Below are 12,441 nucleotides of genomic sequence, written 5' to 3'. Positions count from 1 at the left end.
AAAGCAGAAAGGCTTAAGGAAAGACTCCACCCATGGCTTCAGAACATGTGGGCCCTGGCACTATGGAGCAGGATAGAAAACCAAAGGTGGCAACACATCTTGGATATGTGGAAGCCATCTACACTGGGAGGAGTCTCAAGGGATTTCCTCGAGCGAGAGGCTGCTCCAACACCCACACCCAAACCCACACACACACCCACACCCAGGGCTCTGCAATGGACCAACAATGCAGGCCATCCTGCCCCTGGATCCCTCTGTTAGGCCTCAGCATAATCCTATTGAGCATGATTTTTTGGTCATCAGCTCTCTTCAGGACCATATGAGTTCTCATCATCGACCCAACTGAGGCCCTCCTCACTCACCTGCGCCCTGCCACATGTGAAGGCTTACCTCAGATGCTTCCTGGAAAGAAGGATGCCTGAAGGGATGTGCCATTCTGTCGAATCCACGTGCTGGGCCAAGGCTCATGGTGATTGCCCTAGGGAACATAGGCCAAACACAGATCTTCATTTCTCTGGGGACGATGGCTGCCAAGAGGTGAGAAGGACAGCTGTAAGAACTCCAACTCCATGCTAGATGCATTGGGGCACGTGTGTGCCACACGCTCATGCATCGAATGATGCTACAAGAAATACCTGCAGCAATACATCCAGGAACATAGGGCCCAAATGTACCTCCACGCAGAGACAGGAACACATAGCTGAAACGCATACAAACAGCTCCCTACATAGCTTCCTTCCTGCCTCCCTTCCTCCAGAATGCTCTAGCTCCCTCCCCTTTGACCCTCGTCCTTGGCTCACTCCCTCCATCCATCCATACTTACAAAGATGAAGGCATGAGTGGACAGGTGGATCAATGCCATCTTATGTACCTTAATACTGTGTCAGGGGCAGATGAAATAACCAGTACGTATATGTCTCCCCAGGGAAGGACTAGCCTCATGGATCCTCCAGGCAGCACAAGGCCTGGCACCAGGTCTGCTTGGTGGGGAAAACACTGGGGGTGTTTCTGGGGGGAATGGAGACATTCCTCTGGGCCCGACCCTGGTGTGGGCAAGCGTGTGCTGGCCGATGTCACACTCGGCTTGTCCATGTGCACAACACCCAGACAATGAGGCCTTTATGTCCCACACAGTGGACATTCACAGGAGCTGGAGGGAGCTCTCTTGGTAGGCAGTGGCTCCCGTAGAGGAAGGCCAGCCCAAGAGATGCCACAGGCCTGTATCTGTATGCAGAACCCATGAAAGGGCCTGTCTGAGTAAACTGGCCTATCTGAGGGCCCATGATCCCTCACAGAGACCTGGGAAACCCCATTCCAGCAAGGGACCAGCCCCTCAGCTCTCACAAGAGCCAAGAGCATCTAGCTGCCAAGTCCCTGATCAAGGGTCCTTGTTGCCTCTCACCACCTCCAGGCCTGGCCCCACATCCTCCCAACCAACACTTCTTGGAAGTCACTCAAGCACACCCCACAACTGACCATAAGCTCAGTCCATCCTCGTGCTCTGCCTCGACATGCACAGAGATCTGCGTGGTTGCTCCCCAGGGCAACACGTCATGAAATGGTGCCTCCATGGTCAGTCTTACTACACTTCAGGTCAATCGAGTTGAATTTCAAGGCCTGCATTCCGATCTGGTGGATGGGGAGCCATGTCAAGCATTCCTCCTTGGGGACCACAGAGATTCCCAAACAGGGCCAATTTCTTCTGTGGCAGCATTCCCTACTGTGGCCCGTGCAAGGCCACCAAACAACAGCCATGCAGCTACGCCCTCCTCAGCCCACATCCCAGGACCACCCCTCCCCTTCAGGTCAACAGGGCCTCACGATGGACATGATAACGGGATGCCCAAGGGCTCTGCAAAGCCTTCATGGGGGAATGGACACCCAGAAGCCTTTTCTCCTCTGGAGGGGGCTCTCTGACAAACCAGTGGCTTCCGGAGAGGACGACCAACCCAGGAGAAGCTATGGTCCTGTGTATGCATGCAGACCCCATCAGAGGCCCCATTCGGATCAAGTGGCTCCAACAAAGCACCATGATCCCTCACAGAGTCCTGGCACAACCCCATTGAAGACCACGGCATGGCTTCCAGCCCTTGAAATAACCAGCAGCATCCTGCCTCCAAGCACCTGAGGATGGGCTCCTGCCTGCCTCTCACCATCTCTAGGCAGGGGGCATGAGCCTTCCCTACTGACAGGTTTTGGGAAGCCATAAAGCACACACCACAAGGGACCATTCCCTCAGTGGGTGATCATACTCTGGCGCTAGGTGCACAGAGGTCTCTAGAGATGTTCCGCCTGGGGCCAAGGAAGAAAACACTGCCTCGATGTGCTCTCTGACTAGAATACAGCTCTAATGAAGGCATGTGAGTGCACCAGATGTGAGCCCATAAATTTGGGGCAGCAGCAGACATTCCTCCTTGGTAGGCAGGAGGTTGCCAAAAGACTACCCTGTACTGCCTGCTGTGAGGGTGGCCAGCCCATAGTTCAAAATTCTCTGGGGCCTATCAGTAGCAACCAAAAGAGCCACTCACTGCGGAACATTCTGGCTGTGGTGAGTCCATTCCAAGGCTTGGCCTGAAACACAAAATTCAAAGCAGAAAGGCTTAAGGAAAGACTCCACCCATGGCTTCAGAACATGTGGGCCCTGGCACTATGGAGCAGGATAGAAAACCAAAGGTGGCAACACATCTTGGATATGTGGAAGCCATCTACACTGGGAGGAGTCTCAAGGGATTTCCTCGAGCGAGAGGCTGCTCCAACACCCACACCCAAACCCACACACACACCCACACCCAGGGCTCTGCAATGGACCAAAAATGCAGGCCATCCTGCCCCTGGATCCCTCTGTTAGGCCTCAGCGTAATCCTATTGAGCATGATTTTTTGGTCATCAGCTCTCTTCAGGACCATATGAGTTCTCATCATCGACCCAACTGAGGCCCTCCTCACTCACCTGCGCCCTGCCACATGTGAAGGCTTACCTCAGATGCTTCCTGGAAAGAAGGATGCCTGAAGGGATGTGCCATTCTGTCGAATCCACGTGCTGGGCCAAGGCTCATGGTGATTGCCCTAGGGAACATAGGCCAAACACAGATCTTCATTTCTCTGGGGACGATGGCTGCCAAGAGGTGAGAAGGACAGCTGTGAGAACTCCAACTCCATGCTAGATGCATTGGGGCACGTGTGTGCCACACGCTCATGCATCGAATGATGCTACAAGAAATACCTGCAGCAATACATCCAGGAACATAGGGCCCAAATGTACCTCCACGCAGAGACAGGAACACATAGCTGAAACGCATACAAACAGCTCCCTACATAGCTTCCTTCCTGCCTCCCTTCCTCCAGAATGCTCTAGCTCCCTCCCCTTTGACCCTCGTCCTTGGCTCACTCCCTCCATCCATCCATACTTACAAAGATGAAGGCATGAGTGGACAGGTGGATCAATGCCATCTTATGTACCTTAATACTGTGTCAGGGGCAGATGAAATAACCAGTACGTATATGTCTCCCCAGGGAAGGACTAGCCTCATGGATCCTCCAGGCAGCACAAGGCCTGGCACCAGGTCTGCTTGGTGGGGAAAACACTGGGGGTGTTTCTGGGGGGAATGGAGACATTCCTCTGGGCCCGACCCTGGTGTGGGCAAGCGTGTGCTGGCCGATGTCACACTCGGCTTGTCCATGTGCACAACACCCAGACAATGAGGCCTTTATGTCCCACACAGTGGACATTCACAGGAGCTGGAGGGAGCTCTCTTGGTAGGCAGTGGCTCCCGTAGAGGAAGGCCAGCCCAAGAGATGCCACAGGCCTGTATCTGTATGCAGAACCCATGAAAGGGCCTGTCTGAGTAAACTGGCCTATCTGAGGGCCCATGATCCCTCACAGAGACCTGGGAAACCCCATTCCAGCAAGGGACCAGCCCCTCAGCTCTCACAAGAGCCAAGAGCATCTAGCTGCCAAGTCCCTGATCAAGGGTCCTTGTTGCCTCTCACCACCTCCAGGCCTGGCCCCACATCCTCCCAACCAACACTTCTTGGAAGTCACTCAAGCACACCCCACAACTGACCATAAGCTCAGTCCATCCTCGTGCTCTGCCTCGACATGCACAGAGATCTGCGTGGTTGCTCCCCAGGGCAACACGTCAGGAAATGGTGCCTCCATGGTCAGTCTTACTACACTTCAGGTCAATCGAGTTGAATTTCAAGGCCTGCATTCCGATCTGGTGGATGGGGAGCCATGTCAAGCATTCCTCCTTGGGGACCACAGAGATTCCCAAACAGGGCCAATTTCTTCTGTGGCAGCATTCCCTACTGTGGCCCGTGCAAGGCCACCAAACAACAGCCATGCAGCTACGCCCTCCTCAGCCCACATCCCGGGACCACCCCTCCCCTTCAGGTCAACAGGGCCTCACGATGGACATGATAACGGGATGCCCAAGGGCTCTGCAAAGCCTTCATGGGGGAATGGACACCCAGAAGCCTTTTCTCCTCTGGAGGGGGCTCTCTGACAAACCAGTGGCTTCCGGAGAGGACGACCAACCCAGGAGAAGCTATGGTCCTGTGTATGCATGCAGACCCCATCAGAGGCCCCATTCGGATCAAGTGGCTCCAACAAAGCACCATGATCCCTCACAGAGTCCTGGCACAACCCCATTGAAGACCACGGCATGGCTTCCAGCCCTTGAAATAACCAGCAGCATCCTGCCTCCAAGCACCTGAGGATGGGCTCCTGCCTGCCTCTCACCATCTCTAGGCAGGGGGCATGAGCCTTCCCTACTGACAGGTTTTGGGAAGCCATAAAGCACACACCACAAGGGACCATTCCCTCAGTGGGTGATCATACTCTGGCGCTAGGTGCACAGAGGTCTCTAGAGATGTTCCGCCTGGGGCCAAGGAAGAAAACACTGCCTCGATGTGCTCTCTGACTAGAATACAGCTCTAATGAAGGCATGTGAGTGCACCAGATGTGAGCCCATAAATTTGGGGCAGCAGCAGACATTCCTCCTTGGTAGGCAGGAGGTTGCCAAAAGACTACCCTGTACTGCCTGCTGTGAGGGCGGCCAGCCCATAGTTCAAAATTCTCTGGGGCCTATCAGTAGCAACCAAAAGAGCCACTCACTGCGGAACATTCTGGCTGTGGTGAGTCCATTCCAAGGCTTGGCCTGAAACACAAAATTCAAAGCAGAAAGGCTTAAGGAAAGACTCCACCCATGGCTTCAGAACATGTGGGCCCTGGCACTATGGAGCAGGATAGAAAACCAAAGGTGGCAACACATCTTGGATATGTGGAAGCCATCTACACTGGGAGGAGTCTCAAGGGATTTCCTCGAGCGAGAGGCTGCTCCAACACCCACACCCAAACCCACAACCACACCCACACCCAGGGCTCTGCAATGGACCAAAAATGCAGGCCATCCTGCCCCTGGATCCCTCTGTTAGGCCTCAGCGTAATCCTATTGAGCATGATTTTTTGGTCATCAGCTCTCTTCAGGACCATATGAGTTCTCATCATCGACCCAACTGAGGCCCTCCTCACTCACCTGCGCCCTGCCACATGTGAAGGCTTACCTCAGATGCTTCCTGGAAAGAAGGATGCCTGAAGGGATGTGCCATTCTGTCGAATCCACGTGCTGGGCCAAGGCTCATGGTGATTGCCCTAGGGAACATAGGCCAAACACAGATCTTCATTTCTCTGGGGACGATGGCTGCCAAGAGGTGAGAAGGACAGCTGTGAGAACTCCAACTCCATGCTAGATGCATTGGGGCACGTGTGTGCCACACGCTCATGCATCGAATGATGCTACAAGAAATACCTGCAGCAATACATCCAGGAACATAGGGCCCAAATGTACCTCCACGCAGAGACAGGAACACATAGCTGAAACGCATACAAACAGCTCCCTACATAGCTTCCTTCCTGCCTCCCTTCCTCCAGAATGCTCTAGCTCCCTCCCCTTTGACCCTCGTCCTTGGCTCACTCCCTCCATCCATCCATACTTACAAAGATGAAGGCATGAGTGGACAGGTGGATCAATGCCATCTTATGTACCTTAATACTGTGTCAGGGGCAGATGAAATAACCAGTACGTATATGTCTCCCCAGGGAAGGACTAGCCTCATGGATCCTCCAGGCAGCACAAGGCCTGGCACCAGGTCTGCTTGGTGGGGAAAACACTGGGGGTGTTTCTGGGGGGAATGGAGACATTCCTCTGGGCCCGACCCTGGTGTGGGCAAGCGTGTGCTGGCCGATGTCACACTCGGCTTGTCCATGTGCACAACACCCAGACAATGAGGCCTTTATGTCCCACACAGTGGACATTCACAGGAGCTGGAGGGAGCTCTCTTGGTAGGCAGTGGCTCCCGTAGAGGAAGGCCAGCCCAAGAGATGCCACAGGCCTGTATCTGTATGCAGAACCCATGAAAGGGCCTGTCTGAGTAAACTGGCCTATCTGAGGGCCCATGATCCCTCACAGAGACCTGGGAAACCCCATTCCAGCAAGGGACCAGCCCCTCAGCTCTCACAAGAGCCAAGAGCATCTAGCTGCCAAGTCCCTGATCAAGGGTCCTTGTTGCCTCTCACCACCTCCAGGCCTGGCCCCACATCCTCCCAACCAACACTTCTTGGAAGTCACTCAAGCACACCCCACAACTGACCATAAGCTCAGTCCATCCTCGTGCTCTGCCTCGACATGCACAGAGATCTGCGTGGTTGCTCCCCAGGGCAACACGTCAGGAAATGGTGCCTCCATGGTCAGTCTTACTACACTTCAGGTCAATCGAGTTGAATTTCAAGGCCTGCATTCCGATCTGGTGGATGGGGAGCCATGTCAAGCATTCCTCCTTGGGGACCACAGAGATTCCCAAACAGGGCCAATTTCTTCTGTGGCAGCATTCCCTACTGTGGCCCGTGCAAGGCCACCAAACAACAGCCATGCAGCTACGCCCTCCTCAGCCCACATCCCGGGACCACCCCTCCCATTCAGGTCAACAGGGCCTCACGATGGACATGATAACGGGATGCCCAAGGGCTCTGCAAAGCCTTCATGGGGGAATGGACACCCAGAAGCCTTTTCTCCTCTGGAGGGGGCTCTCTGACAAACCAGTGGCTTCCGGAGAGGACGACCAACCCAGGAGAAGCTATGGTCCTGTGTATGCATGCAGACCCCATCAGAGGCCCCATTCGGATCAAGTGGCTCCAACAAAGCACCATGATCCCTCACAGAGTCCTGGCACAACCCCATTGAAGACCACGGCATGGCTTCCAGCCCTTGAAATAACCAGCAGCATCCTGCCTCCAAGCACCTGAGGATGGGCTCCTGCCTGCCTCTCACCATCTCTAGGCAGGGGGCATGAGCCTTCCCTACTGACAGGTTTTGGGAAGCCATAAAGCACACACCACAAGGGACCATTCCCTCAGTGGGTGATCATACTCTGGCGCTAGGTGCACAGAGGTCTCTAGAGATGTTCCGCCTGGGGCCAAGGAAGAAAACACTGCCTCGATGTGCTCTCTGACTAGAATACAGCTCTAATGAAGGCATGTGAGTGCACCAGATGTGAGCCCATAAATTTGGGGCAGCAGCAGACATTCCTCCTTGGTAGGCAGGAGGTTGCCAAAAGACTACCCTGTACTGCCTGCTGTGAGGGCGGCCAGCCCATAGTTCAAAATTCTCTGGGGCCTATCAGTAGCAACCAAAAGAGCCACTCACTGCGGAACATTCTGGCTGTGGTGAGTCCATTCCAAGGCTTGGCCTGAAACACAAAATTCAAAGCAGAAAGGCTTAAGGAAAGACTCCACCCATGGCTTCAGAACATGTGGGCCCTGGCACTATGGAGCAGGATAGAAAACCAAAGGTGGCAACACATCTTGGATATGTGGAAGCCATCTACACTGGGAGGAGTCTCAAGGGATTTCCTCGAGCGAGAGGCTGCTCCAACACCCACACCCAAACCCACACACACACCCACACCCAGGGCTCTGCAATGGACCAAAAATGCAGGCCATCCTGCCCCTGGATCCCTCTGTTAGGCCTCAGCGTAATCCTATTGAGCATGATTTTTTGGTCATCAGCTCTCTTCAGGACCATATGAGTTCTCATCATCGACCCAACTGAGGCCCTCCTCACTCACCTGCGCCCTGCCACATGGGAAGGCTTACCTCAGATGCTTCCTGGAAAGAAGGATGCCTGAAGGGATGTGCCATTCTGTCGAATCCACGTGCTGGGCCAAGGCTCATGGTGATTGCCCTAGGGAACATAGGCCAAACACAGATCTTCATTTCTCTGGGGACGATGGCTGCCAAGAGGTGAGAAGGACAGCTGTGAGAACTCCAACTCCATGCTAGATGCATTGGGGCACGTGTGTGCCACACGCTCATGCATCGAATGATGCTACAAGAAATACCTGCAGCAATACATCCAGGAACATAGGGCCCAAATGTACCTCCACGCAGAGACAGGAACACATAGCTGAAACGCATACAAACAGCTCCCTACATAGCTTCCTTCCTGCCTCCCTTCCTCCAGAATGCTCTAGCTCCCTCCCCTTTGACCCTCGTCCTTGGCTCACTCCCTCCATCCATCCATACTTACAAAGATGAAGGCATGAGTGGACAGGTGGATCAATGCCATCTTATGTACCTTAATACTGTGTCAGGGGCAGATGAAATAACCAGTACGTATATGTCTCCCCAGGGAAGGACTAGCCTCATGGATCCTCCAGGCAGCACAAGGCCTGGCACCAGGTCTGCTTGGTGGGGAAAACACTGGGGGTGTTTCTGGGGGGAATGGAGACATTCCTCTGGGCCCGACCCTGGTGTGGGCAAGCGTGTGCTGGCCGATGTCACACTCGGCTTGTCCATGTGCACAACACCCAGACAATGAGGCCTTTATGTCCCACACAGTGGACATTCACAGGAGCTGGAGGGAGCTCTCTTGGTAGGCAGTGGCTCCCGTAGAGGAAGGCCAGCCCAAGAGATGCCACAGGCCTGTATCTGTATGCAGAACCCATGAAAGGGCCTGTCTGAGTAAACTGGCCTATCTGAGGGCCCATGATCCCTCACAGAGACCTGGGAAACCCCATTCCAGCAAGGGACCAGCCCTTCAGCTCTCACAAGAGCCAAGAGCATCTAGCTGCCAAGTCCCTGATCAAGGGTCCTTGTTGCCTCTCACCACCTCCAGGCCTGGCCCCACATCCTCCCAACCAACACTTCTTGGAAGTCACTCAAGCACACCCCACAACTGACCATAAGCTCAGTCCATCCTCGTGCTCTGCCTCGACATGCACAGAGATCTGCGTGGTTGCTCCCCAGGGCAACACGTCAGGAAATGGTGCCTCCATGGTCAGTCTTACTACACTTCAGGTCAATCGAGTTGAATTTCAAGGCCTGCATTCCGATCTGGTAGATGGGGAGCCATGTCAAGCATTCCTCCTTGGGGACCACAGAGATTCCCAAACAGGGCCAATTTCTTCTGTGGCAGCATTCCCTACTGTGGCCCGTGCAAGGCCACCAAACAACAGCCATGCAGCTACGCCCTCCTCAGCCCACATCCCGGGACCACCCCTCCCCTTCAGGTCAACAGGGCCTCACGATGGACATGATAACGGGATGCCCAAGGGCTCTGCAAAGCCTTCATGGGGGAATGGACACCCAGAAGCCTTTTCTCCTCTGGAGGGGGCTCTCTGACAAACCAGTGGCTTCCGGAGAGGACGACCAACCCAGGAGAAGCTATGGTCCTGTGTATGCATGCAGACCCCATCAGAGGCCCCATTCGGATCAAGTGGCTCCAACAAAGCACCATGATCCCTCACAGAGTCCTGGCACAACCCCATTGAAGACCACGGCATGGCTTCCAGCCCTTGAAATAACCAGCAGCATCCTGCCTCCAAGCACCTGAGGATGGGCTCCTGCCTGCCTCTCACCATCTCTAGGCAGGGGGCATGAGCCTTCCCTACTGACAGGTTTTGGGAAGCCATAAAGCACACACCACAAGGGACCATTCCCTCAGTTGGGGATCATACTCTGGCGCTAGGTGCACAGAGGTCTCTAGAGATGTTCCGCCTGGGGCCAAGGAAGAAAACACTGCCTCGATGTGCTCTCTGACTAGAATACAGCTCTAATGAAGGCATGTGAGTGCACCAGATGTGAGCCCATAAATTTGGGGCAGCAGCAGACATTCCTCCTTGGTAGGCAGGAGGTTGCCAAAAGACTACCCTGTACTGCCTGCTGTGAGGGCGGCCAGCCCATAGTTCAAAATTCTCTGGGGCCTATCAGTAGCAACCAAAAGAGCCACTCACTGCGGAACATTCTGGCTGTGGTGAGTCCATTCCAAGGCTTGGCCTGAAACACAAAATTCAAAGCAGAAAGGCTTAAGGAAAGACTCCACCCATGGCTTCAGAACATGTGGGCCCTGGCACTATGGAGCAGGATAGAAAACCAAAGGTGGCAACACATCTTGGATATGTGGAAGCCATCTACACTGGGAGGAGTCTCAAGGGATTTCCTCGAGCGAGAGGCTGCTCCAACACCCACACCCAAACCCACACACACACCCACACCCAGGGCTCTGCAATGGACCAAAAATGCAGGCCATCCTGCCCCTGGATCCCTCTGTTAGGCCTCAGCGTAATCCTATTGAGCATGATTTTTTGGTCATCAGCTCTCTTCAGGACCATATGAGTTCTCATCATCGACCCAACTGAGGCCCTCCTCACTCACCTGCGCCCTGCCACATGTGAAGGCTTACCTCAGATGCTTCCTGGAAAGAAGGATGCCTGAAGGGATGTGCCATTCTGTCGAATCCACGTGCTGGGCCAAGGCTCATGGTGATTGCCCTAGGGAACATAGGCCAAACACAGATCTTCATTTCTCTGGGGACGATGGCTGCCAAGAGGTGAGAAGGACAGCTGTGAGAACTCCAACTCCATGCTAGATGCATTGGGGCACGTGTGTGCCACACGCTCATGCATCGAATGATGCTACAAGAAATACCTGCAGCAATACATCCAGGAACATAGGGCCCAAATGTACCTCCACGCAGAGACAGGAACACATAGCTGAAACGCATACAAACAGCTCCCTACATAGCTTCCTTCCTGCCTCCCTTCCTCCAGAATGCTCTAGCTCCCTCCCCTTTGACCCTCGTCCTTGGCTCACTCCCTCCATCCATCCATACTTACAAAGATGAAGGCATGAGTGGACAGGTGGATCAATGCCATCTTATGTACCTTAATACTGTGTCAGGGGCAGATGAAATAACCAGTACGTATATGTCTCCCCAGGGAAGGACTAGCCTCATGGATCCTCCAGGCAGCACAAGGCCTGGCACCAGGTCTGCTTGGTGGGGAAAACACTGGGGGTGTTTCTGGGGGGAATGGAGACATTCCTCTGGGCCCGACCCTGGTGTGGGCAAGCGTGTGCTGGCCGATGTCACACTCGGCTTGTCCATGTGCACAACACCCAGACAATGAGGCCTTTATGTCCCACACAGTGGACATTCACAGGAGCTGGAGGGAGCTCTCTTGGTAGGCAGTGGCTCCCGTAGAGGAAGGCCAGCCCAAGAGATGCCACAGGCCTGTATCTGTATGCAGAACCCATGAAAGGGCCTGTCTGAGTAAACTGGCCTATCTGAGGGCCCATGATCCCTCACAGAGACCTGGGAAACCCCATTCCAGCAAGGGACCAGCCCTTCAGCTCTCACAAGAGCCAAGAGCATCTAGCTGCCAAGTCCCTGATCAAGGGTCCTTGTTGCCTCTCACCACCTCCAGGCCTGGCCCCACATCCTCCCAACCAACACTTCTTGGAAGTCACTCAAGCACACCCCACAACTGACCATAAGCTCAGTCCATCCTCGTGCTCTGCCTCGACATGCACAGAGATCTGCGTGGTTGCTCCCCAGGGCAACACGTCAGGAAATGGTGCCTCCATGGTCAGTCTTACTACACTTCAGGTCAATCGAGTTGAATTTCAAGGCCTGCATTCCGATCTGGTGGATGGGGAGCCATGTCAAGCATTCCTCCTTGGGGACCACAGAGATTCCCAAACAGGGCCAATTTCTTCTGTGGCAGCATTCCCTACTGTGGCCCGTGCAAGGCCACCAAACAACAGCCATGCAGCTACGCCCTCCTCAGCCCACATCCCGGGACCACCCCTCCCCTTCAGGTCAACAGGGCCTCACGATGGACATGATAACGGGATGCCCAAGGGCTCTGCAAAGCCTTCATGGGGGAATGGACACCCAGAAGCCTTTTCTCCTCTGGAGGGGGCTCTCTGACAAACCAGTGGCTTCCGGAGAGGACGACCAACCCAGGAGAAGCTATGGTCCTGTGTATGCATGCAGACCCCATCAGAGGCCCCATTCGGATCAAGTGGCTCCAACAAAGCACCATGATCCCTCACAGAGTCCTGGCACAACCCCATTGAAGACCACGGCATGGCTTCCAGCCCTTG

At 54.4% G+C, this 12,441-nt stretch overlaps 5 non-coding genes across 5 annotated transcripts; all 5 read right to left on the bottom strand.

Moving 5' to 3' along the window:
• Positions 1–259: 259 nt before the first annotated feature.
• LOC130846894 (small nucleolar RNA SNORD115) lies at positions 260–340 on the bottom strand. The gene has a single exon (XR_009051689.1). It is a non-coding gene; the product is annotated as a small nucleolar RNA SNORD115 (small nucleolar RNA).
• Positions 341–2,846: 2,506 nt separating this feature from the next.
• On the bottom strand, positions 2,847–2,927 carry LOC130847708 (small nucleolar RNA SNORD115). The gene has a single exon (XR_009052451.1). It is a non-coding gene; the product is annotated as a small nucleolar RNA SNORD115 (small nucleolar RNA).
• A 2,506-nt stretch (positions 2,928–5,433) lies between these two features.
• LOC130847707 (small nucleolar RNA SNORD115) lies at positions 5,434–5,514 on the bottom strand. Its single transcript, XR_009052450.1, has one exon. It is a non-coding gene; the product is annotated as a small nucleolar RNA SNORD115 (small nucleolar RNA).
• A 2,506-nt stretch (positions 5,515–8,020) lies between these two features.
• Positions 8,021–8,101, bottom strand: LOC130847706 (small nucleolar RNA SNORD115). Its single transcript, XR_009052449.1, has one exon. It is a non-coding gene; the product is annotated as a small nucleolar RNA SNORD115 (small nucleolar RNA).
• A 2,506-nt stretch (positions 8,102–10,607) lies between these two features.
• LOC130847705 (small nucleolar RNA SNORD115) lies at positions 10,608–10,688 on the bottom strand. The gene has a single exon (XR_009052448.1). It is a non-coding gene; the product is annotated as a small nucleolar RNA SNORD115 (small nucleolar RNA).
• Positions 10,689–12,441: the final 1,753 nt, after the last annotated feature.

Source organism: Hippopotamus amphibius, chromosome 2 (assembly GCF_030028045.1).
Source record: "Hippopotamus amphibius kiboko isolate mHipAmp2 chromosome 2, mHipAmp2.hap2, whole genome shotgun sequence".
Lineage (NCBI taxonomy): Eukaryota > Metazoa > Chordata > Mammalia > Artiodactyla > Hippopotamidae > Hippopotamus > Hippopotamus amphibius.
This window is presented reverse-complemented; position numbering and strand designations above follow the sequence as displayed.